Source organism: Hyla sarda, chromosome 2, assembly GCF_029499605.1.
Source record: "Hyla sarda isolate aHylSar1 chromosome 2, aHylSar1.hap1, whole genome shotgun sequence".
Lineage (NCBI taxonomy): Eukaryota > Metazoa > Chordata > Amphibia > Anura > Hylidae > Hyla > Hyla sarda.
The window spans coordinates 246,912,442-246,936,484 of record NC_079190.1 but is presented as its reverse complement, the minus strand read 5'-3'; the positions used below and the strand labels follow the sequence as shown (position 1 = coordinate 246,936,484).

At 40.6% G+C, this 24,043-nt stretch overlaps 1 protein-coding gene and 1 long non-coding RNA gene across 2 annotated transcripts in view; one reads left to right on the top strand and one right to left on the bottom strand.

Annotated features, from left to right (window-relative positions):
* Positions 1 to 24,043, top strand: part of DOC2B (double C2 domain beta) — a 740,104-nt gene that overhangs the window by 655,025 nt on the left and 61,036 nt on the right. The window lies entirely within an intron of this gene.
* On the bottom strand, positions 6,469 to 22,128 carry LOC130355959 (uncharacterized). Its single transcript, XR_008888718.1, has 3 exons — positions 22,060 to 22,128; positions 21,637 to 21,878; positions 6,469 to 6,732 (listed from the first exon to the last, which is right to left on the bottom strand). It is a non-coding gene; the product is annotated as an uncharacterized LOC130355959 (long non-coding RNA).

Genomic DNA, 24,043 nt, shown 5'->3' with positions numbered 1-24,043 from the left:
TAGTATGTTATCTGTTAAAGAGTCACCAAACTAAACTTTTAATATATTGTTCCTCATGTAATTATAAGACACTTTGCTATGTACTTGCTGTTCAATGGGAACTCTGGTGGGGAAATTTTTTTTAGATCAACTGGTGCCAAAAAGTCAAACACATTTTGTAAATGACTTCTATTTCAAAATCTTAACCCTCCCAGTACTTATCAGCTGCTGTATATTACAGATATACTATAGAGAATTGTGTGAAGTTCTTTCCAGTCTGACCACAGTGCTCTCTGCTGACACCTCTGTCCATGTCAGGAACTGTCCAGAGCAGGACAGGTTTTTGATTCTAATCTGAGCAGTTCCTGATATGGTGACAGAGGTGTCAGCAAAGAGCACTGTTGTCAGACTAAAAAGAACAAAACAATTTACAAATTTACAAATTATTACATTCCAAAATCAGAAGCCTTCCAATACTCTGTTTAACTTACTGTCATCAGTTGATTTGAAAACATTTGTTTTCCACTTGTTTCCATCGAAGTTCCCCTTTAACCCCTTAAGGACCAGGGTTTTTTCCATTTTTGCACATTCATTTTTTTCATAACTCTTTAAATTTTGCACCTAAAAATCCGCATGATGGCTTATTTTTTGCGCCACCAATTCTACTTTGTAATGACGTCAGTCATTTTACCCAAAAAATCTATGATGAAATGGAAAAATAAATCATTGTGCGACAAAATTGAGAACACCATTTTGTAAATTTTGGGGACTTCCATTTCTACGCAGTGCATTTTTCGGTAAAAATGACATCTTATCTTTATTCTGTAGGACCATACGATTAAAATGATATCCTACTTATATAGGTTTGATTTTGTCGGACTTCTGGAAAAAATTATAACTACATGCAGGAAAAAGTAAATGTTAAAATTGTCATCTTCTGACCCCTATAACTTTTTTATATTTCTGCCTATGGGGCGCTATGGGGGCTCATTTTTTGCTCCGTGATCTGAAGTTTTTAGTGGTGTCATGATTGTATTGATCGGACTTATTGATCGCTTTTTATTCAGTTTTTCATGACATAAAAAGTGACCAAAAATGCACTATTTTGGACTTTGGAATTTTTTTTGCGAGTACGCCATTGACCGTGCGGTTTAATTAATGATATATTTTTATAGTTCGGACATTTACAAATGCGGCGATACCACATATGTTTATTTTTATTTACATAGTTTTTTTTAAATGGGAAAAGGGGGGATTCAAACTTTTATTAGGGAAGGGGTTAAATGATCTTTATTCACTTTTTTTTTTGTAATTTTTTACCTCCTGTAGGGGGCTAAAACACTGCACACACTGATCTTTTACATTGATCAATGATTTCTCATAGGAAACCATTGATCAATGATTCTGCCTCTTGACTGCTCATGCCTGGATCTCAGGCACTGAGCAGTCATTCGGCGATTGGACACCAGGAGCAGGTAAGAGGACCCTCCTGCTGTCTCACAGCTGTTCGGGAAGCCGCGATTTCACTGTGGCGGTCCCGAATAGCCCACTGAGCTAACAGGGGGTAGTTTAGTTTCCCTTTAGACGCGGCGATCAACTTTGACGCTGCGTCTAAAGAGTTAGTAGCGTGTAGCACCACAATCAGTGCCATGCACTATTAGCCACGGGCCCCCGCCGTGGCCCCATGTTATAGAAAGGGAGCGGACTCAGGGCGTACAGGTACGCCCTTGGTCCTTAACAGGTTAATGCTCCCAACCTTTATATGTTTTTAATGTGATTGAAAAAGCTGCCACTAGGTGGCTCTGTTCTGTTCCCTGCCGCAAGTCAAATAATTAGTTTGGTCTCCTCCTGGCCTGGCAGGAGATCACACTCAGGAAGTGCGGGTGGGGCATGGTGAGGCACAGCTCTCGCAGGCTTCAATGGTGTTGTGGCTGGTGTGAAACGTCCACTTTCTTCTTCCGGGAGCTCACACAATATGAGCAAGGGGAAAGGTATGATACAGAGTTTTTAAAGCTCTAAAAAAAAAAAAAAATGAAGGCAAAAGGGGTGTTAGGAGTAGTGTTGCTCGCGAATATTCGCAATTCGAATATTATTCGCGAATATCGCATATTCGCGAATTCGCGAATTTCGCGAATATAGCGCTATATATTCGTAATTACGAATATTGTTTTTTTTTTTTTTTTTTTTCTTCACAGTACACATCACAGTGATCACCCCTCTCTGCTTCCAGCTTGTGTGGTGTAAAGAAGGCTGTAATACTACTGTGTGAGACTGGCGTGCGAAAAATCGCATATGCGAAAATTAGCATATGCTAATATTCGCATATGCGAATTTACGCGTATGCTAATTTTGTATATACGAATTTTCGCATATGTTAATTTTCGCATACACGAATTTTCGCGTATGCGAAAATAAAACGAGAATATAACGAATATGCGAATATTCGCGAATATGTGACGAATATTCGTCCATATATTCGCGAATATTCGCGAATTCGAATATGGCCTATGCCGCTCAACACTAGTTAGGAGTAGTTAGGGAATATCATTTGAGTTAGTTTAGAAAATATGGTTTGATGATAGGTACTTTGATAGGTGCTCTTTAAATCTATATCTATTTAGAAGTTTTTAAACTCTAAAACACACAGCTCAGACCACTAGATAGAAACATTGGGAAATGTTGTATCACAGAATTTTGGACTACAAATGATATGATGCTATAAGATGGATATTCACTTATACACTTCTCAAAAAAATAAAGGGAACTCTTAAACAACACAATGGGGGAGATTTATCAAAACCTGCCCAGAGGAAAAGTTGCTGAGTTGCCCATAGCAACCAATCAGATCACTTCTTTCATTTTTCAGAGGCCTTTTCAAAAATGAAAGAAGCGATGTGATTGGTTGCTATGGGCAACTCATCAACTTTTCCTCAGGACAGGTTTTGATAAATATCCCCCTATGTAACTCCAAGTCAATCACCCTTCTCTGAAATCACACTGTCCACTCAGGAAGCAACACTGATTGACAATTTCACATGTTGTTGTGCAAATGGAACAGACAAGAGGTGGAAATTATAGGCAATTAGCAAGGCACCCCCAATAAAGGAGTGGTTTTGCAGGTGTGACCACAGACCACTTCTCAGTTCCTATGCTTCCTGGCTGATGTTTTGGTCACTTTTGAATGCTGGCGGTGCTTTCACTCTAGTGGTAGCATGATATGGAGTCTACAACCCACACAAGTGGCTCAGGTAGTGCAGCTCATTCAGGATGGCACATCAACGCTAGCTGTGGCAAGAAGGTTTTCTGTGTCTCTCAACATAGTGTCCAGAGATTGGAGACGCTACCAGGAGACAGGCCAGTACATCAGGAGATGTGGTGGAGGCTGTAGGAGTGCAACAGCCAGCAGCAGGACCACTACCTTCGCCTTTGTGCAAGGAGGAGCGGGAGGAGCACTGCCAGAGCCCTGCAAAATGACCTCCAGCAAGCCACAAATGTGCATGTGTCAATTCAAATGGTCAGAAACAGACTCCATGAGGGTGGTATGAGGCCCGACATCCACAGGTGGGAGTTGGGCTTACAGCCCAACACCGTGCAGGACGTTTGGCATTTGCCAGAGAAAACGAAGATTGGCAAATTCGACACTGGTTTCCTGTGCTCTTTACAGATGAGAGTCTGGAGATGCCGTGGAGAACGTTCTGCTGCCTGCAACATCCTCCAGCATGACCTGTTTGCCGGTGGGTCCGTAATGGTGTGGAGTGGCATTTCTTTGGGGAGCCACACAACCCTCCATGTGGTTGCCAGAGGTAGCCTGACTGCCATTAGGTACCGAGATGAGATCCTCAGACCCCTTGTGAGACCATATGCTGGTGCGGTTGGCCCTGGGTTCCTCCTAATGCAAGACAATGCTAGACCTCATGTGACTGGAGTGTGTCAGCAGTTCCGCCAAGAGGAAGGCATTGATGCTATGGACTGGCCCGCCCATTCCCCAGACCTGAATACGATTGAGCACATCTGGGACATCGTGTCTCGCTCCATCCACCAACGCCACTTTGCACTACAGACTGTCCAGGAGTTACCTTAGTGTTCCCTTTATTTTTTTGAGCAGTGTATATTAAAGGGGTTATCTAGGAATAAAAAAAACAGAGCTAATTTCTTTAAAAAAACACTCCCCATCTGTCTCCAGGTTGGGTGTGGTTCTGCAGCTCAGTTCCATTGAAGTGAATGGAGCCATGTTATAATACTACACCCAATCTGGAGAAGGATATGGAGCTTTTTTGTAAGAAACTAGCTATGTTTTTCTATTCCTGGATAACCCCTTTAATACGTATACTCCGAAGATCAAAGAGTTGTCTCTTCGTGTAAATGTTTGATCTGTCCTTCCTACATTGTAAAGCTAGCTATCATTTTGGATTATTGTTGGCTAAACCCATCCATAACTGCAGAACCAACCAACCATCTAGTGTGTACAGCGTCCACCACATTCTAACCCAACAGATAATAACATAGGCCACTCAGCCACGTGTGCATGTGTATGGTGAAATCGGGAAAGAATCAGCATTTAACCAACAGCATCTATCAATCTATCAACATCTTTTGTATATTATGTATATGGCCTGCTTATGTGTTGTTATAGACTTCTGTTACACATAGACATAAGGTTAGAATGAGCTTCATTGAATCACAAAGTCATAACCTTTCTGTAAGCAGCCAAATATAAATAGGGCCTTAGTAAAATTTCTATAAATTTTGTACATTTATGAGTCAGTCCAGATCCAAACAGATTGTTTTTTGGGGGGTGTTAAAGAGATATTGCAAGTGATTTTTTTTCATACCTAGGCCAGTAGCCATGACAAGGGGGCATCCTTTATATTAAGAGAACATAAGGTTTCTCCATCACCACAGGGGATGGGGATTTTTTTTTTACTATTAGAGCAGTGAGACTATGGAACTCTCTGCCACAACTTGTTGTGATGGTTGATTCATTGAACAACATAAAGGGGTTATCCAGTTATGAAAAACTAACCTTTTGTTCCCTTAATACATGTGTATTACTTATACATGTACATGTTCACACTTATACACATGTTTTAAGGATCCTGCTCTGTTCCACCACTTCCCACCATCACTTACTTGAAGGAAGTGGTAGAAAAGTCCTCACTCCTCCCGCAGGCCTGGGCTAAGAGAGGGGGAGTTCCCGACAACCTTGCAGGAGAACTGAGAATTGCTGTGAAGCAGAAGAAGACTTGAGCGGCAAGCAGAGAAGAACAGTATGATAGGGAGAAAATCAGGGTGAGTATTTAGCCATAACATGTGAACTACTTTTTTTAATAACCAGATAACCCCTTTATCCAGTTAAAAAAAGGCCCTGGGTATCTTTCTTGAGAAATATAATATTACACGTTATTAGAACTTAAATTCTGGAGATGTAATAGTGATCTAAGGATTTATTCTGATATTTAGAGCCTAAAGTAATTTTTTCCCCAAGTCGTAAGTTTTACTGTCATCCTCTCAATCAACATAGTAGGGTTATAGCTGGGACTATAAACTTGTCTATTTGAACCCTATTAGCTATGTAACTATGATTATATGATAATATGATTTCTTTTCACACTATTTGGGTCATTATTCACTGTGACAGCGTGGCAAGGAAAGGGTGTATTTCCCTAGCTAACCCTGGAGAAACCTCCACCTGTGGCCTAATTAATGAGGTAACAGAAAGGGGAAGTGTGTTTAAAAGGAAGTCAGACAGAATAGTTGAGGCTCTCCCCAGAAGACAGCAAGGTGGCTGTAGAGTGGTGGCAGGGGTCCTGGTGAGGAACACACAGCCTGAGCTGTGAGAGGCCCCAAGAGTGATGTGGATGATGCACAGCAAGAGGTTGCAAATGCTGTGTGTGAACAATGAGTAGAAGGTTGCAGGAGGCATAAGTTTAACTGGCCGGGAAAAGTCCACCAGTTGATAGTCAGGGCATGCTGGATTGTTTAATTAGTGACTAGATGGTCTAGGGTTTTGTTTGTTCCTGTCTTATGTTTTTATTTATCCTGCAACCTGTCTAATAAAGCTGGCGAGGGGCCGGACTTGCATAAAGTACTGTTGATTGCCTGCTGATTGAAGTGGAAACGTGTCCTGTGGCAGTGTCAAGGACGATCCCAGAGCTATCCCCAGGGAGAAATATTTACATCACACACTGCATTTTTTTTTGTGTATTAGGGGTATGATCCAACACGCTTGCCTGAATACATTATCTCCATTAAAGATTCACTCTTAAGTTTGAGTACAAGAAAAAAAAAGGCACCACATACTGCATCAAACTGCATTGTGTGAACAAGGCCTTATTAAAAGGTACATCAATCTAAAGTTAAATATTACAAAAAAATCAACAAAATACAATCGTTAAATGCAGCTTTTAGTCATCAATATATCAAATATTTTAAATTAGAAGCATTTCTGACATTCTACATGTCATGTATCTAGAATTTCGAGTTATCCACTTAGTCAAAGGCATATTTACATTAGAAACTATAATTAACAAGGTAGAGTTCTTATGGAGATGCCTCCACTGCCCTTGATGTGACTACTAATAATCGCATTCTTCAGATTTTCACTTGATAAGAGGCTTACGGGAAGACGTCATATGTAGCCACACATAGTCTACAGCTGTCAAATGTAATTATTTCCAGCAGCTTTCTTATCATTTCTTATCAATTACCAGAATTAGAGGAACCGTTATATGTAGTTAACTGTTTGTGTTCTTTCTAAGAAGAAAAAAAATATGAAATTAAATAAGGCCACACACTTTAGACAGCTGTCTCTTCCAATCCCCCCTTACAAAGGCACATCAAGTGTGCATGCCTTCTTAATAGGGATAGTGGAATAAACTGCTGTTAGACATATCTTCCAACATCTGCCATCAGAGAAAGTTGGGACATACCCAGATACATTAGATAGTTGACCAGTTCCACCAAAATCTGCAGGTTTGCCTGACGTTGTGTCAGACAACGCCTTAAAAGGAGTTATTTCACCATTAAAAGGTATCCTCTATCTACAAGATAGGGAATATCCACAAGATAGGGAATAACTAGCTGATTGGTGGGGATCCAACCTCTGGTATCTTCACCAATCATGAGAATGTAGCTTAAAAGGACAGTGGCAATAAGAATATAAAATTGAATATGTCATAGAGACACATCAAAAGTTTGGATCAGTCATCTGAATGTTTAGACCCCAACCAATTGCTAGATATAGCAGAGAAAAGTATGCACTAAGCTTGCTCTCTCCTGGATCTTAAAGGGGTACTCCACCCCTAGACATCTTATCCCCTATCCAAAGGACCCCCTGCTGCACCGGGCATTTGTTTAGTGTCGGGTGCAGCGCCGGAGGCTCGTGATGTCACAGCCGCACCCTCAATAAATGTCTATGGGCCCATAGACTTGCATTGAAGGGGCATAGTTGTGATGTTACGAGCCTCTGCCCCTCATTTCCAGTCATCTGACACATAGTGAAGTTCGCTCTGTGCACCGAATGTCTGGGGTGCCGCAGCCGAGTTCAGACATCTTATCCTCTATCCTTTGGATAGGGGATAAGATGTCTTGGGGTTGTGTACCCCTTTAGCCGAGTGACTAAAACAATCACATATTGCTGCCTAGGAGTCCCATAGACAGAGCAAGAAAAGAGCATGAGGCAGTCCGCTACTCTCCCCACTCTTTCTACTTAATGGTAAATGCACACAGAGTGGATTTTCCATGAGGATTTATGCATAGAAAATCCACAGTGGATAAGGATATATTCCCGCTACAGAATTTCAGACTGAAAATCTTTCAAGCAGAGATCCCATCCACAGCGGTTGCTGCCATAATCCACTGGTGCAAGGACTTTGCAGACCTGCACCATCACTACTGCCACGTGGATTTCCACAGAAAGAATGAATATGTTTCTTTTTTTGATGGGTCTGGAGTATGAAATTTCCGTACTATAGTATACCAATCTTTTCTTTATGCAGCAGAATTTCAGAGCAGGATTTTCCGTGGGAGCTGCATTTCGGAAATTCTAGCCATGCGGATATGATCTGAGCAAATCTAAATTGGGAACCCAAAATATGCAGTTAACTACACAAGCAACATTTCTACTGCAAATTTCACTGCAGATTAACAGTGGTTATTCATCTAAATGGCAGATTTTAAAATAGGCACTGTCATTTGAACATATTTTGCAAAGATCACTAGTACAAGCGCATATATAAAACTTTGTAATATCTTATTAGAAAAAAGTGCTTCTTTCTCCTGTTATCTAAAAATTTCCCTCCCCCACTCTCTCCTGCTGCTCAAATCTTCTCTGAAAATCAGTTCTGCTTTGTCCTGTGTCAGCAATCCAAGTAATACAAGTCTATTGGAGGGAGGAGGGAGCTCCCTTCACCAGCTCTGGGAGAACTGCAAATTATGGATAAAACCTGCAGAGCAGAAATCTGCTAAAAAAAATACCATATACAAGTTATATAATGACCAGATATATTGCTGCTCCTCATATATACACAGGGCAGCTTATCCTGTAATGTAACCTAACATGACAGTTATACTTTCAAGATTTTTTTTTCTCTTTTTCAGAAACCCACAGTGGCAAATCCATACCAAATTCCATTTGATTTGGTAAAGGTTTTGCAGCAAAACTGTCCCATTTGCATCTATCCAAATGAAAATCTTCACACTGTCGATTTTCTGTGAAATATATAATTGTAGCACAGTACTTTTCTGCCAAAGCTCATCCACACACTGCGGACATTTTCCATGCAGAAACTGACTTGCATATAGTTAAATCCACTGAATATTTATGTCATAGATTTATCATGGACATTTTGCTGATTTTCCCCATTTACTTCAAAGGATAACTTGAAATCCTCAATCAATCCATACTTGTTTAGTTTCTCTTCTTTTCCAAATCTGTTAAAAAAAATTCTACAAATGAACAGTCACAATAGGGTGTGGATTTGTCCATGCTAGTTTCACTGTGACTTTCTTAGGATTTGCTGTATAAAACTTTTGTAACCAGCCCGTTTTGTATGGAATTACCCTTATGATGATTGAAGGGAACTTGGGAGTAAGACAATGTTAGCTAAAAGTGGGTTAAATAATTCAAAAATTAGATTTTAGAAATTGCATGGCCTTTTGGCTAGTTTATCCACCTAGTCCAGCAGTTCTTCTATCTGCAGGCTAAGATTTATATATTGCACATAGTTTAGCTGCAGCACATATTATGGAAGGGATAATCAGTTTATTTCCAGCCAGCTGCTGGCCTTTTCCTGATGACAGTCCGTGGATAAAGCAGCGCCATGCTGTTCCTTTCCTGCTGTCCAAATTACTGTCATCTTGTGTGTGATTAATGCTGCACTTTACCTAGGTGGGGCAGGCAGACATTAGACAAGCCAAGCTTTCAGTATGGCTTCTAAACAAGTCCTGTGCCACGGACTGCTCCATGTTAATGTAATGAAGCTAGACTTCTAGATTTGTTTTCCCTTAAAGGGGTACTCCGGTGGAAAACTTTTTTTTTTTTTTTTTAATCAACTGGTGCCAGAAAGTTAAACAGATTTGTAAATTACTTATATTAAAAAATATTTACCCTTCCAGTACTTATTAGCAACTGTATACTAAAGACAACATTTCTTTTTGAATTTCTTTTTTGTCTTGCCCACAGTGCTCTCTGCTGACACCGGATGCCTGTATCAGGAACTGTCCAGAGCAGGAGAAAATCCCCATAGCAAACCTATGCTGATCTGGACAGTTCCTGACAAGGACAGAGAGGTCAGCAGAGAGCACTGTGGACAAGAGAAAAAGAAATTCAAAAATAAAAGAATTTCCTCTGTAGCATACAGGTGCTAATACGTACTGAAAGGATTGAGATTTTTAAATGGTAGTAATTTACAAATATTTTCAACTTTCTGGCACCAGTTCATAAAAAATAAATAAATAAAAACAAGTTTCCAACTACATCCCATATTACTAAGCTCTTCCAGGAATGCATAATAAAAATACATGGCTAGGAAAATGAACCAAATCCTTGCCCCAGGTAAAAAAAAAAGCCTAGCTATAATTTAGCTACCGGGGAGAAAATTAGCTGCTTTGAAATATTTGTTTTATAAAATGTGAAGAAACAGGTATTTTGATACTGTTCAATACATATGCTATGGCTTCCTATTTCCTGTTTTTTGTGTAACCCACTGGGATTAATGTTGTGTTATTACCCTGCAATTACATCAAGTGTTCAGTAGATGGCAGACTGCACAAACAAATAAACTAAGCAGTGACTTAAGCTGGGGAAGGAGGAGTCTGGACATGCACTTGTGGCCATCTTGGATTTGCAGAAAGAGGGGACACAGAGGAAGCAGACTGTCAGGATTTGGTCCCAAAGAGTAGTTGAGAGGAATCTCAGAGCTGGTTGCAGAAAAGCCCTCTGTAAGCAGAAAAAAGAAACTTGACTGACCTGATTTATAGCCTGTGGAAGAGTGAGCCTGAAACCCTTCTCTCTCTGCACCACAACAGGGCAAACTGAACTCACATACAGATAAAAGACATCTACATTTTATTTACTCCAGCCTACTCCAGGGAACACTGTGGAGAATGACTTTATATGGGCCCCATCTATTCAATGTGCACCAACTGTATATACTTAGCACCCGCTAAGACAAAGATTAGATTGGACCACAGGTGTTATTGTGGGTGGGTGGGTGAGACCTATGTACACATTGTTATAATATTCTCTCAAAGTTATTCCCAACAGGACCCCACATCCATACCCTAGGGTGGAGGCAATTCTGTAGATATATGCCCCAGCTCCTAGGTAGCGGAAGCTCAGGATCAGTCTGCTGAGTGCCCAGAGGTAACAAGGATAAGGACCACAGGAATATAGTTGGACACCCTTGAAACCCTGTTACACTTACTTCATATTTCTTTTCCTATATATCCATCTTTATGGTACACTCTGAGGGACCAAACAATATGGGAGTAACAGCTGCATCCGGGTCCTCATGACTGAAGGGACCAAAGGCCCAAGTTAACCTAGAAGATACTAATACTATGAGGAGAACATGGTGGGAGGAGGTCCAGTTGTGTATTTGGCTCAAGGGTCCAAAAAGTGCGTTTTCTGGCCTTTTTAATAAAAGCAGTGAAGAGCTGAATAATAAAACATACTCACCAAATGCTCTGATTCCCTGGAGAAGTCTGGAAAGAGACCATTCACTGTCTGATTCCAGACCTCTCAGGGGAATTGAAAGCAGAATAGGGGGGATTTATCAAAACCGTTTATAGAAAAAGTGGTGCAGTTTACCATAGCAACCAATTAGATTGCTTCTTTCATTTTTCAGAAGCCTTTTTTAAAAATGAAAGAAGCAGTCTGGTTGCAATAGGTAACTGCACTTCTCTTTCTCTACACATGTTTTGATGATTCTTCCCCAATAACTTTGTGTAAGTGATAAGCAGTGTGGCCCACATTTATCATTGCAGTGCAAGTGAAGCGTTTTTTTTTACACCTTTATTTTTGTGTGCTGATAATGTGTAGGAGAACCAAATTTATTAAAAGGTAAAAGAGCTTTGATAAATTTTGTGCAGGTCCACATTTTCAGAAATTTCTGTCTACACATACACCTGGGCTGTTGTGTAGTTTTAGAGACTTTTCAGTGGCTTTGCGCCTTTTTTTGCTCCTTTTTACAAAAAGGCGCAATGATAAATCCCTTCCAATATCATGTCTATTGCCAAAATCAGTGGATTGCAACTCAAAATCAGTGGATTGCAACTCAAAATCAGCAGAAATGTGTAAACAAAAAGGGGCAAAAAAAGGAGCAAAAAACCCTGCTTGCGCCTTTTTTGCCCCTTTTTTAGACACAAAAAACTGTCTAAAGACAATGATAAATGTGGGCCTGTGACTATTGTATTAGTCAGTCTCATGTTTCCACCATAAACAGAAAAAAAAAATTGATGGGTTTGGCGAATATTACAATGGATAAGCTTAATTCTAACTGTTAAGTAAAGCGACAAGACTATAGCAAGGTAGAACAGACACTGGCATCAAAGTCAATGTAAAGCAATATCTGGAGACATTCACAGATAGATGTGATGCTTCTATTATGTTGGTTGCACGGCTCGTGTGTAAGACTTATGGGGTGCTCACATATGTTAGAGGACAGTTCAATTTTTCAGTAGAGGATTGAAAAAAAAATGGAGCACTCAACCCAAGCTGAAGTCTTGATAAATATTTATTCCATTCAGGACATCACAAAACACAACAGGGAGCAAGGTATGCGGGTGCGGACATGAGGCGGGGGTATACGAACAAACAGAGGAGCGACAATTGTTTCACGCTATGTAGCGCTTCCTCTGGCTCCAACCTCAGCGACAAGACTACTTTACTGGATGCTGGACCCAATTTTTCCTTTAGGATATTTACCAATGCTCTCTTTACTTACATTATGCGCATCCTAGTTCTGGTGAGCTGGAATTCTCATTGTATAGAACAGGTCAGATCTTTCCATAATACTTTTCTGTCTGCTCCATTACTAGTTTTGGCATTTAAATATGAAAGCAAAACACTGACGAGAATATTTTGTTGTAAAAAAAGAGATCTATAGCAAGACCCAATTTCATTTGAGTTTGGGCACTGCAAAGATTGGAGCATAAACGTATTTACCCTTAAGAAGAGTTGGAACAGGTTTAACCCCTTCCCGCAGAATGTCATATATAAACGCCGGGTTGTGCAGTGCGTTCGCGCATCCCGGCGTTTATAAATGACATGCAGTTAACCCGGCGATGCGCAGCATCGCACGGGTTAACTGGCAGAAGTCCCGCTGTTTCCAGCAGGGGACAACTTCTGCTTCACCCCCAGGACCATCAATTGATGGTCCTGGTCAGCGATCACTGTGATTGGTCCCTGTGGACCAATCACAGTGATCTGGGGTGAAAGTTCAGATCCCCCGCACTGCCCGCCCCTGGAAGACGGGCAGAACGGGGGACGAAGGCTGCAGGGGGTCGCGGGGACCTGCGGCACACGGGGGGAACACGTGGGGACCGGCGGACTTACCTGGAGCAGCGGCAGGACCGAGGAGCAGCGGCAGGACCGGCCACGTGGAGGAGCAGCGACGGGACCAGCAGGTAAGTATGTAGTCCTCAGAGGCAGCAGTGAAGATCTTCACTGCTGCTTCTAGGAGTCTGAAAACTACAACTCCCAGCATGCCTAGACAGCCTTTGGCTGTCTGGGCATGCTGGGAGTTGTAGTTTTGCAACGTCTGGAGGGCCCCAGTTTGGAGACCATTGTATAATGGTCTCCAATCTGTGCTCTTCCAGCTGTTGCAAAACTACAACTCCCAGCATGCACTGACTGTCCAGGCATGCTGGGAGTTTTAGTTAAGCAACATCTGGCCCTTCAGATGTTGCCGAACTACAACTCCCAGCATGCCCTTCAGCTGTCTGGGCATGCTGGGAGTTGTAGTTTTGCAACAGCTGGAGACACACTGGTTGGGAAACATTGTTTCTAACTCAGTGTTTCCTAACCTGTGTGCCTCCAGCTGTTGCAAAACTATAACTCCCAGCATGCACTAAAAGACCATGCAGGCTGGGAGTTGTAGTTTTGCAACATCTGGAGGGCCCCAGTTTGGAGACCATTGTATAATGGTCTCCAATCTGTGCTCTTCCAGCTGTTGCAAAACTACAACTCCCAGTATGCACTGACTGTCCAGGCATGCTGGGAGTTTTAGTTCAGCAACATCTGGCCCTTCAGATGTTGCCAAACTACAACTCCCAGCATGCCCTTCAGCTGTCTGGGCATGCTGGGAGTTGTAGTTTTGCAACAACTGGAGACACACTGGTTGGGAAACATTCTGTTTCTAACTCAGTGTTTCCTAACCTGTGTGCCTCCAGCTGTTGCAAAACTATGACTCCCAGCATGCACTAACAGACCATGCATGCTGGGAGTTGTGGTTTTGCAACAGCTGATGCTTTTTTACACTAACATGCTGATGTTGCCCTATACTTTACATTTTCACAAGAGGTAAAAGGGAAAAAAATTTGTAACGCAATTTCTCCCGACTACAGAGATACCCCATATGTGAGCGCAAAGTGCTCTGGGGGCGCACAACAAGGCCCAGAAGGGAGAGCGCACCATGTACATTTGAGGTGATTTGCACAGGGGTGGCTGATCGTTACAGCGGTTTTGACAAACGCAAAAAAAACAAAACCCCACATGTGACCCCATTTCGGAAACGACACCCCTCACGGAATGTAATGAGGGGTGCAGTGAGAATTTATCCCCCACAGGTGTCTGACGGATCTTTGGAACAGTGGTCCATGAAAATGAAAACTTGTACAGCCCACTGTTCCAAAGATCTGTCAGACACCAGTGGGGGGCAAATGCTCACTGTACCCCTTGTTACGTTCCTCAAGGGGTCTAGTTTCCAAAATGGTATGCCATGTGTGTTTTTTTTTTTTGCTGTTCTGGCACCTTAGGGGCTTCCTAAATGCGACATGCCCCCCGAGCAAAATTTGCTCTCTAAAAGCCAAATATGACTCCTTCTCTTCTGAGCATTGTAGTTTGCCCATAATGCACTTCAGGTCAACTTATGGGGTACCTCCATACTCAGAAGAGATGGGGTTACAAATTTTGGGGGGTATTTTCTGCTATTGACCCTTGCAAAAAGGTGAAATTAGGGGGGAAACACACATTTTAGTGGAAATTTTTTTTTTTTTTTTACATATGCAAAAGTCGTGAAACACCTGTGGGGTAATAAGGCTCACTTTATTCCTTATTACATTCCTCAAGGGGTCTAGTTTCCAAAATGGTATGCCATGTGGGTATTTTTTGCTGTTCTGGCACCATAGGGGCTTCCTAAATGCGACATGCCCCCCGAGCAAAATTTGCTCTCAAAAAGCCAAATATGACTCCTTCTCTTCTGAGCATTGTAGTTTGCCCATAATGCACTTCAGGTCAACTTATGGGGTACCTCCATACTCAGAAGAGATGGGGTTACAAATTTTGGGGGGTATTTTCTGCTATTGACCCTTGCAAAAAGGTGAAATTAGGGGGGAAACACACATTTTAGTGGAAATTTTTTTTTTTTTTTTACATATGCAAAAGTCGTGAAACACCTGTGGGGTAATAAGGCTCACTTTATTCCTTATTACATTCCTCAAGGGGTCTAGTTTCCAAAATGGTATGCCATGTGGGTATTTTTTGCTGTTCTGGCACCATAGGGGCTTCCTAAATGCGACATGCCCCCCGAGCAAAATTTGCTCTCAAAAAGCCAAATATGACTCCTTCTCTTCTGAGCATTGTAGTTCGCCCATAGTGCACTTCAGGTCAACTTATGGGGTACCTCCATACTCAGAAGAGAAGGGGTTACAAATATTGGGGGGTATTTCCTGCTATTAACCCTTGGAAAAATGTGAAATTTGGGGGGAAACACACATTTTAGTGAAAAAAAAATTTTTTTTTTACATATGCAAAAGTCGTGAAACACCTGTGGGGTATTAAGGCTCACTTTATTCCTTGTTACGTACCTCAAGGGGTCTAGTTTCCAAAATGGTATGCCATGTGAGGGTTTTTTGCTGTTCTGGCACCATAAGGGCTTCCTAAATGCAATATGCCCCCCAAAAACCATTTCAGAAAAACGTACTCTCCAAAATCCCCTTATCGCTCTTTCCCTTCTGAGCCCTCTACTGCGCCCGCCGAACACTTTACATAGACATATGAGGTATGTGCTTACTCGAGAGAAATCAGGCTACAAATATAAGTATACATTTTCTCCTTTTACCCCTTGTAAAAATTTAAAAATTGGGTCTACAAGAACATGCGAGTGTAAAAAATGAAGATTGTGAATTTTCTCCTTCACTTTGCTTCTATTCCTGTGAAACACCTAAAGGGTTAAAATGATGACTGAATGTCATTTTGAATACTTTGGGGGGTGCAGTTTTTATAATGGGGTCTTTTGTGGGGTATTTCTAATAAGAAGACCCTTCAAATCCACTTCAAACCTGAACTGGTCCCTGAAAAATAGTGAGTTTGAAAATTTTGTGAAAAATTGGAAAATTGCTGCTGAACTTTGAAGCCCTCTGGTGTCTTCCAAAAGTAAAAACACGTCACTTTTATGATGCAGACATAAAGTAGACATATTGTATATGTGAATAAAAATTTTTTTTATTTGTAATATACATTTTCTTTACAAGCAGACAAAGTTAGAAAAATGCAATATTTTCAAATTTTTCATCAAATTTTAGGATTTTTCACAAGGAAAGGATGCAAGTTACCACAAAAATTTACCACCATGTTAAAGTAGAATATGTCACGAAAAAACAATCTCAGAATCAGAATGATAACTAAAAGCATTCCAGAGTTATTAATGTTTAAAGTGACAGTGGTCAGATGTGCAAAAAACGCTCCGGTCCTTAAGGACAAAATGGGCTTGGTCCTGAAGGGGTTAAAAGCCCTTTGGCAACAAAATCGTATAAGTTGAAGGATGACAGTTTTTTTCCCCCACTTGTTCTGGATAAAACAATCTTGAGGAAGACTGACAAATTCCAGAGAGTATCCTTTGCTCATGACAGATAAGACCCAGGCATCTGAACACGTATCTGCCTGGGCAAGACAAATTTTTGTCCTGACTGTCTGTCATTGGTCTGATGGTTTGTAAGTTGTGGTTTTCTTTTTAATTTGGTGGTCCTGTCTTGGATTTAATTGACATCTGTTGGTCTTTTTCCCCCAAAGGGGTTATGATCTACTGGTACATGGTCTAAAGTTCCAAAATGATCTTTTATACTGGGGAAAGAAGCTTTTATCCTCTGATATGTTCCTTAAAACCCCATCCAAAGGTTGACCAAAAAGGCTTTAGGGCTAAAAAAGAAAGGTTACAAAAGTCATTTTTAGATTGTATAAATCCTGACCACTGTTTAATCCACAAAGAAAATCTGGCTTAATTAAAAAAATGGACAGAGGTGTCAGTAGAGAGCACTGTGGTCAGACAGAAAGTAAATTTAAATAGAAAAGAACTTTCTGTGTATTATACAGCAGCTGATAAGAATTGAAAGGATTAAGATTTTTTAAATAGAAGTAACTTAAAAATCTGTTTAACTTTCTGGAACCAGTTGATTTAAAAAAAAAAGAAAGATTCCAGCGGAGCACCCCTTTAAAAACAATACCCATCCATCCATGGGGTCCCCCCCCCCCCACGATCAGACATCTTTTGATAAGGGATAAGATGTCTAGGGGCGGAACACCCCTTTAAACCTGGGACCTTGTCCTAACTTTATATCCAGCTTGTGTAAGAAGATAACACCTCTTTGAAGTTTTAGATATCTGGTACTTAACCCCTTAAGGACGCAGCGTTTTTCCGTTTTTGCATTTTAATTTTTTCCTCATCACCTTCTAAAAATCATAACGATTTCAATTTTGCACCTAAAAATCCATATGATGGCTTATTTTTTGCGCCACCAATTCTACTTTGCAGTGACAATAGTCATTTTACCAAAAAATCCACGGCGAAACGGAAAAATCATTGTGCGACAAAATTGAAGAAAAAATTTCATTATGTAACTTTTGGGGCTTCCGTTTCTACGCAGTGCATTTTTTGGTAAAAATAACACCTTATCTTTATTCTGTAGGTCCACACAGTTAAAATGATACCCTACTTATATAGGTTGGATATTGTCGTACTTCGGAAAAAAATCATAACTACATGCAGGAAATTTTATATGTTAAAAGTTCTTATGTTCTAACCCCTATAACTTTTTAATTTTTCCGCGTACTGGCCGGTATGAGGACTCATTTTTTGCGTCAGATAGGGGCTCGATTGCTCAAGCCTGTAGCTCAGGCTTGGAGCAATCAATCCCCAATCGGACGCAGCGGAGAGAGGTAAGGAGACCTCCGCCTGCGTCCCAGCTGATCAGAACATTGCGATTTTATCACAATGTCCCGATCAGCCCGACTGAGCTGCCGGGTACCATTTACTTTTGTTTTCAGACGCGGCGCCGTGCCGCACGCTGTTAGCCCAGGGTCCCGGCTATCGTTAGCAGCCAGGACCGACCCGGTGTGATGCGGGGTCACGGCGTGACCCCGTTTTTCGGACCGGGCTTAGGGCGTACAGGTACGCCCTAAGTCCTTAAAGGGGTGCTCTGCCCCTAGACATCTTATCCCCTATCCAAAGGATAGGGGATAAGATGTCAGATCGCTGTGGTCCCATTGCTGGGGAGCCCTGGGATCTCCGCTGCGGCACCCCGCTCTCATTACAGCACAGAGCGAGTTCGCTCTGTGCGTAATGACGGGCGATACGGGGGACGGAGCAGCATGACGTCATGGCTCCGCCCCTCGTGACATCACGGCCGTCCCCTTAATGCAAGTCTATGGGAGAGGGTGTGACGACCGCCGCGCCCCCTCCCATAGACTTGTATTGAAAGGGGCGGGCCGTGACGTCACGAGGGGCGGAGCCGTGACTTAACGATGCTCCGGCCCCTGTACTGCCCGTCATTACGTGCAGAGCGAACTCGCTCTGTGCTGTAATGAGAGCGCGGTGCCGCAGCGGGGATCCCAGGGCTCCCCAGCAGCGGGACCGCGGCAATCTGACATCTTATCCCCTATCCTTTGGATAGGGGATAAGATGTCTAGGGGCGGAGTACCCCTTTAAGAGTTTAAAGTGAAACTGACATCAGGATCATCTGCACTTACCTCAATTTACAGGTATATATAGTGCAGGTGATCCCCTTTTAAACGCTCTACCACACATACAGGACCCAGAATACAGATAACCAAAATTCTCCAAATTATAAAGGAGAAGAAAAATAAATACATTATATTGTTGTTTTTTTTCTTGTAATGGTTGCTGCCATATTGTCTTCTACCCACAAAGGAGTTAAAGAAGTTAACCCGTTATGTAGGACGTCCAGGAAAATAAAGATGTAAGATGTTTCCCACATTGGGAATAAAAGAGCTGCCAGTCTTACAAAAATCTATCCTTTGTACCATTATTCTGAGTGAGTACAGAGAACATTATTAGTACAGTCCTACTCTTGGACACTAACCTAGTCATTATCATTAGATGTAATTTTAGGCAACCCTAGATGTGATCGTAATTGACATGTTAATAGCATCTCTAATGCCTGGGTTGTTGGGCTATGAGGGAGCCATAGTATTGCAATAATTTAACATTTTCAAATGAGAAATCCAATTACTGTAAAAATATATTATGTTTGCACTTCTGTGAAATCCCCTCTTTAGTATCTGCTATTTAAATTAAAATAAATGGAACAGTAATGCATTTCCATTTTACAGCGGATATAACCATGCATTTCTTTTTCCTGTGTATGTTACTTTGATGGCGGTGCTCATTTTCTGTTAACAAGAAAGCTGCAAAATGTTTACAGAGAAGCAAATTAGGAGTAATCTTTATGCATTTAAAGGGTGTGTTCTATGACATTAGTGCATATGGATGTCATAGAGGGGGCCAAGACCCCTTCTGTGACCCGGAGCAAATACCAGCTAAACCAAACATTTGGATCTTGCAGACTTGGCTATATTATTACAGGCATTCATTTGATGGCTATTTGCAATACTACATTGTCGGTAGTCGTCATTTTCACTTGCAAGTATGTTTTTATCACACTTTTTTTTTTACAATATTTTGTATCTCTATGCACCAAACCATGTATCAATATATGGTCCAAAGCTGCTTGTCATATATATATATATATATATATATATATATATATAGGCAACACACCTTTTCAGTCAGAAAAGTTGGAACTTTAGCTTATCACTTGGAGACATTTCTGCCTGTAAACATAGCACAAACGGCCAATGGAGACTGAAAATCTGCATTTGCCGTTGACAGGCGCACATGCCAATTGCTTCATCTGTCCAAGAGGGCATAATCAATATTTATTAACTGTCAGCGGAACACTGATTAAAGGGGTATTCCGGTGGAAAACTTCTTTTTTAAATCAACTGGTGCAAGAAAGTTAAACAGATTTGTAAATTACTTCTATTAAAAAATCTTAATCCTTCCAGTACTTATTAGCTACAGAATACTACAGAGGAAATTCTTTTCTTTTTGGAACACAGTTCTCTCTGCTGACATCATGAGCACAGTGCTCTCTGCTGACATCTCTCTCCATTTTGTGAACTTTCCAGAGCAGCATACGATTGCTATGGGGATTTAATCCTACTCTGGACAGTTCTTAACATGGACAGAAATGTTATCAGAGAGCCCTGTGGTCATGATGTCAGCAGAGAGCACTGTGCTCGTGATGTCAGCAGAGAGCTCTGTGTTTTAAAAAGAAAAAAATTCAGCAGCTAATAAGTACTGGAAGGTTTAAGATTTTTTAATAGAAATAATTTACAAATCTGTTTAACTTTCCGGCACCAGTAGATTTAAAAAAAAAAAAAATATTTCCACCAGAGTACCCCTTTAACCCCTTAAGGACGGAACGTTTTTCTGTTTTTGCACTTTTGTTTTTCTTCCTTACCTTTTAAAAATCATAACCCTTTCAATTTTGCACCTAAAAATCCATATGATGGCTTATTTTTTTGCGCCACCAAATCTACAGTGAAACGAAAAAAAATCATTGTGCGACGTAATGGAAGAAAAAACGCCATTTTGTAACATTTGGGGCTTCCGTTTCTACGCAGTACATTTTTCAGTAAAAAATGACACATTTTCTTAATTCTGTAGGTCCATATGGTTAAAATGATACCCTACTTATATAGGTTGGATATTGTCGTACTTCGGAAAAAAATCATAACTACATGCAGGAAAATAAATACGTTTAAAATTGACCTCTTCTGACCCCTATAACTTTTTTTTTCCATGTATGGGGCGGTATGGGGCTCATTTTTTGTGCCGTGATCTGAAGTTTTTTAGCGGTACCATTTTTGTTTTCATTGGACTTTATATTCATTTTTTTATGGTATAAAAAGTGACCAAAAATGCGCTATTTTGGACTTTTGAATTTTTTTGCGCATACGCCATTGACCATGCGGTTTAGTTAACGATATATTTTTATAGTTCGGATATTTACACATGCAGCAATACCACATATGTTTATTTTATTTACACAGGTTTTTTTTACGGGAAAAAGGGGGGTGATGCAAACTTTTATTAGGGAAAGGGTTAAATAATCTTTATTGACTTTTTTTTTTTTTACTTTTTTTTTGCAATGTTATAGCTCCCATAGGGGACTATAATATGCAGTACATTGATTCAAAACACTGATCACTGCCATTGCATTCAATGGCAGGGATCAGGGTTATCGGCGGTTGATTGCTCAATCCTGGATTTCAGGCTTGGAGCAATCAATTGCCGTTCAGACATGCAGGAGACAGGTGAGGGGACCTCCTGCTGTGTCCCAGCTGATCGCGACATCGCGATTTTATCGGCGATATCCGGCATTAGCGTGGGTCCTGGTTGCTTATAGCAACCTTGACCCGCCGGGTATGATGCGCGCTCACCTTGTGAGCGTGCATTATATATTGGGACACGCATATGGACATTCATAAACGTCCATATGCTCTAAGGGGTTAACAACGGGGCAGCTCTCGTGCATTCAAGCCAGGGGCTCCTTAGTCACAGGCATAAATCCAACACAGTCCATAGTAAATAAATGCAAAACAGGCATAAAGTGGATATAACAAAGGATAGTCACCCAGTGATAAAGTAGCAAAAATCAATCCGGCACTTTTAGGATTTCATCAGCCTCTCTGAGGTCTTCTATTCCCGGCCATGATTAATTGCATCTCCTGTGGGCTGAAAGTCGAGCTACTCAGGAAATCCGCCGACCATAGATAAGGCGTCGTTTCAGGAGAATGAACTCCCTTTCTCAAGCCTCTCACGTGCACACCCACCACCATGATTAAATACAACATACTTCTCGCGAGAAAATTAGTTCTATAACAAAGTAAAAAAGGAAAAATCATACAAACATCAGTAAATATAGTGCACATTAAAAACAATACTATGGAGATCAGCAATTTTACAAAATACATTGAATGAACAATTTTCATTGATCCCATTCGGGGCTAACGTTCCCAACTTCACGCTTCAGTAAGTTTCTTCTAGTTAACCCTACCTGTCCTGTACTCTCTATCTCTTGACATATCATCCACCTCATATCACATGCCTGATGTCCATTTTCTGAAAAATAGCCAGACTTGTTTCACCAAAATTATCCTTTTTTTTCCTTACTTCTTCTCTTATAATTTCTAATATAACTTTTATGTTCATTTATTCTGATTTTCATATTTCTGGATGTTTGCCCCACGTACCCCATTCCACAAGGACATTTAATTAAATATATTGTATTTTTTGTCTTCAATCATTATCTCTGTGCCCTTTGTGGAATGTGTCACTGTGTCACCTTTAATAATCCCATTACAATTTTGACATGCTCTACATGGAAATGTGCCCCTTTGCCTCATTTTCAAAAACAGCTGCTTAGATTTTTGAAATTTATTTTTGCCGCATATCTGATCTTACTAAATAATTAGCTATTGACTATCATCTGTATTTTTCATCTGCACCTTTAAAAAGTTGCACAAAATTGGGCAAATTCCACACAACCCCTGATGGCCCGTAAAGTATCTAACTGCGCAATGTTTACTTTAAAGTAAATAATCCTGTTAATAAAGAGATTTTGCAACTTTTTTTTATTTATGACTTTTCTATCATTGACTGTTGCATATGTCTTTGTTCTTTGTATAACTGTCATTGTTAAAAACTTTTCATATATTGCAGGACTCATTACAATATGACATTTCACAGTATACACCTGTTAAAAAAAAATTCTATTTTCACCTGAAATTCAAGCTCAAAATAGCCACCACTAGAGGTCGCCTGTCTTCTAGCCAGACAGACTAGTCTAGATTTTACAGCATACTGGATACCGGCCGTAAAGCATAGCGGTATCCAGTATAGGAGATTTCCATTGTGTATGCAAAACTACAGATAAAGGATGTGTGGACATGCTGGGAGCTGTAGTTTTAAAACAGCTGGAGGCAACACTTCAGTTGTTACTAAACTACAACTCCCAGCATGCTGAAATAGTCAAAGTTTTCTCGGACTCCTGAATGACAAAGAAGTTGATCAGACATTCAGGAGTCTGTGAAAGATGACTGACACACATAGTGACAGCTATGCTGATTAGCATCCAGCTTTACTAGGAGAAGATAAAACAGATAGAACATGTATTCATAAAAATGCTGTACTTTTTAAAAAATCCTTGAACTAATTTTACAAAGATCTATTCTTGCATCCTTGCACTAATTTTATAAAGATCTATTCTTCTATTTATACATTTTATCCTGTTATGAATTCTCCATAATGTCTTCTGATTACTGCAGGCAAGCTTCAAGTATCTTTCTCTGTGTAACATGACACAGTATAAAACCAGAGAGGAAAGGGTTACAGAGTAGAGAGTACTGATTGGCTGACTGTCCAGGCTTGCTCCTGTGAGGGAGACAGACTGACACGCCCCCTCCAGCCTGCACAATGAAAAAGTAACTCACCAGCAGATAAATGCTTATATCTCTGGATATATAGGTCCGAGACACATAAAAATTATATGCACATGATCAGGATTGGGTCCTGAGTAACATATAACTTTTTTCTTTTTTTTTGCACTATGACAGGTACGCTTTAAGGACACAACCCATTTTAGCATTGAGGACACGGCTACTTTTCATTTTTTCGTTTTTGTTTTTCTTCCTTGCCTTTTAAGAGACATAACTCTTTTCATCCACCCATATGGGGGCTCGATTTTATTCTGTACCAATTGTACTTTGCAATGACTTTAATTTTACCATAAAATGTACGGCAAGGTAAAATAATTACTATTTTTTTTGGGAGGGGATGAAATAATAAACATAATTTTGCACTTTATGCTAGAACTTACATATTCTCTTTATTCTGTAGGTCAAGATGAATTAACTTATACAAGCTCTTTTAAGGCTCACAGGGGCATTTAGGTCAGGACTGGGATAAATACCCACCACCAGGGCTGGCAATGATAAAAAATGTCAAAGCAATGTTTTCTCATGGCATGCTTCAGTAAAGCT